The sequence below is a fragment of the Mesitornis unicolor genome, unplaced genomic scaffold (assembly GCF_000695765.1).
Source record: "Mesitornis unicolor isolate BGI_N332 unplaced genomic scaffold, ASM69576v1 scaffold39692, whole genome shotgun sequence".
Taxonomy (NCBI): domain Eukaryota; kingdom Metazoa; phylum Chordata; class Aves; order Mesitornithiformes; family Mesitornithidae; genus Mesitornis; species Mesitornis unicolor.
In genome coordinates, this window is record NW_010169340.1 from 8,893 (window position 1) to 15,729 (window position 6,837).

Below are 6,837 nucleotides of genomic sequence, written 5' to 3' on the forward strand. Positions count from 1 at the left end.
TACTCAAGGTGTGGCCTCACCAGTGCCCAGTACAGTGGGCACCATTTGACCACCAGGCCCCAGCCCAGCGAGTCTTGCAGCCCAGCCAGCATTGCAAGCTTTGCTGAGGCCCAGTGCTGGCTATGGAAGCTCAAATTAAATATCCGTAAAGCCAGGATGATCCATTTTTTCCAGGGATTTTTTTTACTCAGCCCTTGTCACAAGTGCCATCAATCTATTATGAGCTCTGTCATTGGAGCACAGATTCCAGCTGAAGCAACAAGTCACTGGTGGGAGCTGAGTTTAGGCATGTAACTGTGCCAAACAGCACTGGCCTCGCTAGATGGACAATAGCATTCAGCCCTTCAAAGGCACCGAACCCGGAGCTCTGGCATTTTATCAACAGCGAATATCTCAGCAACAAAGCTTCAGCTGGTGAATCAGAAATGAAAACACGAGGGTGATTTATTTGCCTTTTGTAACAATTTGGGTATTCTCATGTGAGCAGCAGAAGTCCCAGGGTGGAAAACTGTAACCCAGATGCACCTTGTGCTTTTGTGGTGTCATATCACTTGATGCCCCTCGTCAGAGGAATCCTTGATTTTGCACTTTGAGAAAAGGACACCAATACAAATAGAGACCTCAGACTGCTCAAGCAGACATAATTTAGCTAAGTAGCTTTAGGATGTTTGTGTCTATTCTAAAACTAAGAAATATGGCAGAGTATCTGGAGAAGGGAATAAGTTTGTATCAAGACTGGCCCTTCTGTCACTGAGATCCGGCAGCATTTTCCATTCTCTCTTATTACATATCTCAAAAGCTTCAGAAGCTGGGATAATTCTCACAACATATCCAAAAGCACCTATGATTAATATTAACTGCCTGGGAAAAGGGGAAAGTAAGCAATTCTGCATCTGTTACTCCCCTTCCCCAAGTACCTCTGGGAGTTTTAGGAGCGAGCCGTATCCCAGAAGAGCAGATTTAGCCATCCATTATCAAAGAGTGCAGTGGAGACATGTCAAGGCACTGCAGAGCATGAGGATGCTGCGGGGATGTGGGAGACATACTGCCCTTAGCTGTCTTTAAGGTTAAGCTCTTGGAGCTACAAAGCAGAAAAGGTGCATTTTGGTACTGGTCAGTGCCATGGAAGGGACTAGAGACATGCTATAGATGAGTTGCGGGTGCAGAACATGCCTACTGTGCCCCCCCCCGCCTCTGATTTTCTGTAATTAGCCCATCCTAAATCAGGCAAAGGGGCTGCAGCCTGAATGGGGGAGAGGAGGAGGTCAGTGGGTTGCGGGACATTTACTGCTACCAGCTCTAAAGGGGACAATAGCTCCTCTTATTGCCTTTGGAGAATGAACGAAGCATGAGCTGGCCATGCGCTGTGGACACAAGGCCACAAAAACAGAGAGGAGGAGGGGGTAGATGCCCCTGGCAGAAGGATCAGGCAGAATTGAGGACACAGAAGTCCCTTACAAACGAAGGCAGGCTCAGAGGTAGCTGCCAGGTACCTGCAGGTCTTGGCTGTAGTTTAGCTTGCTTGTAGGAGGAGGAAGGGCAAGGGAAAATATTTCTGGTGCTGTCTGAGCCTAGGCATACCTACATTGAGGAATGCTTTGATGCCAGTTGGCAGTTTCCTATTCAGAAAGCACCCTTTGCACCGTGGTGCCTTCCCACCCAGCTCAGCGCAGCACCCATGCGGGTAGGCTAGAATATCGAACCTTGCTGCTGTGCATGGAAGAGCTGACACATTGCACAAAGCTGACAGCTTTAATTTATACACTTTTTATCTTTGATTGCATTCCTGGAAGCTTATGCATACAGGAAAGGGAGCAATGGTCACATGTAGCCTTAAAAGTAGCTGTGATCACACTATTCTGCGAAACACGCAGTGTTAGGAGATTGCAACCATATATGGGCTCCTTGGGGCTGGAGCATTGCTGGCACCACTTGGAGAAGGACAGCTGGTGGAATTTTCTATGAAAGGCCAATTAATAAAGCCCAAATCCTTTTGTATATACACATGTCTAAATATTGGACAACAAATTCAAGGCCCTATTACCCCAGAGTCCTGAACCTTCCAGAGCCTCCTGCAGTCATCAAGGGCTCTTGCGGCCTCTGATCCAGGCTCTAAGTGCCCAGCAGGGACTGTAAGGACTGGTGTAAGGAAAGGAACCAAGATGGGCTCTGTGAGGGCTGCGTGTCCCAAAGCAACACGCTCCAGAGCTCCTGGTTCCTAAACTCCATTTGGAGAGCAGATCTCTGCACCTCTTTGGTACAACCCTGCAACACCAAGCAAGCGACAAGCTTGAATTCTCCTTTCCCCAGCTTCGGGCTCTCCGGTCCCAGCCTCACCCAGAACAGCCCACCTCTGCAGTGGCCAAGCCACCGAGACCTTGCTTGACTAGTTATGGGGTTTGTCTGAGGGCCAGGAGCCTTTAGGGACATCAGACCCACCACCTTAAGCCAAATCCTAACGGCCGCGAGGTCAGGGCACTGCCAGCCAGACTGGTCTCAGTGCTGCTCCCACCAGCAAGGTGCAAAGCAGCTTCTGCTGTTAACATGGTTAAAGGCACCAGGTGAGTTGCAAATGCCTTTGTATCAGGTGACACCCACATCACTCCCAGCTCAGCGGAGAGCAGAGGAGATGGAAAGCAGCGGGCAGACGTGGTGTTTGCACAGGGCAGCGTTGCTGCACTTGCGCTGGACACAGAGAGTATACAGATACTCTCATGGCCCCTGGGTTCTCTCACGACTTGGCAGATTTTGTTACGACTGTCAGCAAGGATACCATTCCTTCATTTCCCTTCTACTTGCCTCATCTTCCAATTATTCTCCAATCACAGACACATGTGGCCAAATTAGTATTTAGTATTGTAAGAATATATTTGGGCCCACTAGCATCAGAGGGGTGTTTCCACCCCTCCTCCTCTCTTAATCTCGCCAGGATATTTCCTCCAGAATACTCTCCACATCTGGTGACAAACACTGTTTTGGGGCAGTGACAAGCAGGAGCCAAGCAGAGAGAGAAGTCCTCTTGCAGCAGTGCCACGATGACCACAGCTTGGCTGCAGATGACAGCAACTTCTAGTGCTAGGAAGGGCTTAAAGTCCAGGTGATGTCCTGCCTGTGAGAGCTGGAGAGCCTGGGAGGAAAAGCACCTGGAGCTGCAGGGACACGGCAGGGATGGACAATTGCTGTCCTTTCCAATATTGCCATCTAGAGGGCCTGGCAAGGACAAGAGCTCCTTGCAGGCCACGATGAGATAAGGAAGAAGAATCAAAAGCTTGTGGGTTTTTTATTGTTTTGTTTTCAGTTGTACCTCACATAAAGGCTCTCCCCAGCATGACATGGAGATGGAGAGCCAAGCGCACAGGACCCTCTGTGCCCTGGGCACGAGAACACAAGATGGCTCTAGAAACAGCCCTGTCATTGTTTAAGGCTGTAGATACCTGGCATTGGCTTCCCAGTGCTTCACTGAGCCTCACGTGAACGTTGGGTCAATAGCTTGACTGAAAGCTACCCCTAATGAGCTCAAATCAAACTGAACTAATAAAACGGGGACTATTCAGCGAGTGGTGGCTCTATGCACCCACTTGCAGCACCAGTTCCCCTACCCAGACTATGCTGGGATCCCCCTTGTCCCTTCTTCCAGTGCCACTGAACAGCGCCTATCCAAAATCTTTTTGTGTGGCTGAAACCACAGCCCAGGTGATGGCACAGTGAGCACAGCCCAGAGGATGCCTGTCTGCCGCTGCATGCACTGGGGAGGGAGGATGCACTCTGGCTCGTCCCAGCTACATTTTGAACACTGGAGATAAGCGCTCACCAACGAGGAGCCCAAAGGCCTGAATCATACCTTATTGCAACAAAACAATTTCTAAGGAGTGTGCTGCACTTCTTTTTGAGGGTTTGAGAGGGTAAGGAGCTGCCAAAAGGAATTTGTTCAATTGCTAAATGACGTCCTTGTTTGTTTTAGTTATGTGCCCGAGTACAACCCAAGCCTGGGCTGGACGGCGTGCGTACAGCAGGACTAGCAGTGTTTATTCTGTCAGGATTTTGAGATGTGAAAGTGCATGGTAGAACTAGCATCATTTCATGTAAGCAATTAAACACGGTTGTCTCCTGTCCTGCTCCTGTGACTTCCAGTAGCACAGGCCACCCATGACGCTGGATGAGCCCCTTGCTGGCAGACCCATGGCACTTTGTGAGCTACAGTCACTGCTAGGGCAAAGCCCCAGGCAAGGACCACCATCCCTTGGGAAAGCAGAGCAGATGTCCCCTTGGCCGCTGCAATGGATGGGAGGCACGTGTGTTTAACCAGGCTTCAGGGGCTATCCTCCCGCAGCAATACGGAAGAATTCTATGAAGAATGGGTCTTTATACCATTTGAGAGGTGAAGGTTGTCCTTTGTGAATCAAAACTCTCAAAACCAGATTCCTGAAGTTTCCGAGACGCCCTCTCTGTTGGAGGATTGTAAAGCATTTGAACAACAAACCTCTTCAGCTGCTCCAACAGCACATAGCATCAAAAAAAGGGTACAGACGGGTGATGGAGGGCAGAATGGCCTCCAAGGCATGGCAGAGCAGCTGCCACAAGCCCAACTGCAAATTCAACAAAAAAAGGAGGCCGTAAAAGCCCAGGAAAGCTGGGGAGCCTTGATTTTGCAAACACGCTGCAGTGATGCCCCCAGTTTTTGCTGCTTGCAGGGGAGTCCAGGAGCTGCAGCAGCTTCTAGCTGATATAAGCGTCACTCCACTCCCCAGCGCCTGGTCCTGCAGGGGAGGGTGGCCCCAGGACTGGGCTGTGTCCTGGGAGCGGGGGCGAAGGCAGGAGCGCACTCCCCAGCCCTGCTGCCCTCCAGCCTGCGAGGTTCAGCATCTGCATCCCCGGCATCCATTGGCCAAAGGCCGTGAACAAACTGGTCTGAGAAGGTCATGCGGCATGTCATCGATTTGCTACAGATTTATTTCCGTGTGAATTAATGAAACGGTACACAGAATTCCAGAAAAAAAAATCTTTTATAGGCCCATAATCCTTCCTTCACAGTACAACGCAACAGTAAAGGATTTAGTCAGTGTAAACAGAAGGTCCAATAGTGATCATCAGCTATCACAGATCAGCTGCACAAACACCACGACTACGGAGTTAATGCCATTACCACACAAATCAACAGTACTAGTACAAATCATAACTTTACCTACAATGCTTTTTCAGGTGCAAAAATGAAGAAAATTCAATTTACAGAAGAAGGGGACCTTCTCTAAATCCTTGTGTGAGCTGTAAACTGCCTCCTCGGGGCTGTCTGACGCATTTGGCAAAAAGTCTCGGGGCCAGACTCTCCAAGGTACCCTGGACTGCATCTGCATCAGGGTCTGCACTGGAAAACCAGGCATTCGTGTACTTTCTGCTACAGCAGGACAAGGAAAATAATCGGCTGAGGATGAATTTGAGTCATTGATTAAATCACTCCTAAATTTCAGCTTAGATTCATTCATTTACCAAAACTATTCAAAACAGTCCTGGTTGTATCATGTATTGATCGTAAGAGTTCACAGGTAACCAAAAAAATCATCAATTGTTAACTTGTTTTCTTCTCTTTAATGCACTACCTGGACTGTCACTGGTGCCAAAAGCTGGGGCTTATGGCAAGGTGTTAGCAAGTGTAAAGACAGTGGATAAATTACTGACGTCGGAGGGTCAGAGAAAGAGAGGAACGCTACCACGGCGGGGGGAAACTATTACTCGCAGCGCTTGGCTGCGCACTGACACCTCAGCTGGGGGCTGCCTGGGAGGGAGCCCTGCACTGCCCTTATGGGGCTGGGCGATGGGACCATGGGCTTTCGGGGGAGGCAGAACCATTCTGCACCTGCGACTGCACCGGCACCAGCTTTGTAAATTGAATTCATAGATTACACAGGAAAAAACAAGAGGTAGTTATTTATCATACCTCTTCAAAAAGGCAAAACAAATGAAAAACAGGATGTAGAAGTGATGCAGTAAACCTAAAGTCAACGGATACCTCCTTTTTTTTTCCTTTTTTTTTTTTTTTAAACACATGAAGTTAAATTACAGACATCATATAAAATGCACACTTTATGGAATTCCTGCATAGCAGGAAACAAAGAGGCTAGCGCTAATCCAACAGCTACATTAACAGCGAGACTGCCATTCGGTGCAAGGAAGATGCCCTATCTCAATATAAACAGAGCGTTACCCCCCTTCCAGAGGAGTCCTATGGCAACACTTATACATTTCATTCAGAAGGAAAAACAAAGCATTTTCTTGGGGATAAACTGCCAAAATAATTAGTTTCACATCCGTAAATTTAAGGCAATGTTACTTAGACCTGAGAAAATGAAAAGAAAAAAAAAGTTGAAATTTATTTTCACAACTATGCTTATACACTCCAGATTTCAGTATTTCCCTGGCTCCTCCAACTCTCAGGTGGTGCTGGGGAAAACAGCCATGGGGAAACTGCTCTGAGGTCTCTGGGTTGGGTCCTGAGAGGTGCAGGGTTTGTTCCAAGGAAAGCTCACGGGAGCTGAGAGAGCTCAGACTCACCCGGCTCTTTTTCATATATTCTCTTTTTAAACACCTCTGTTTAAGGCCTCTGGAGAAGGTTAACTCCAGAACAGGCCTGTTGTTCACCAGTAACCCTGAAAGGGTTGTCTAGCAAAACCACAGCTAAAACAGACAATAAAATGACATACAGTAAATTTCTGTGATTCCTCCTTTTCAGGAGAACACAAAGGATGTCAGAGTTAACAGTTTCACTGCACCTTTAACCATTCCCATAACTACAGAGTAAATCCTTTAACACTAGTGTGAAATCACAAATTGTTCTGTGCTCTT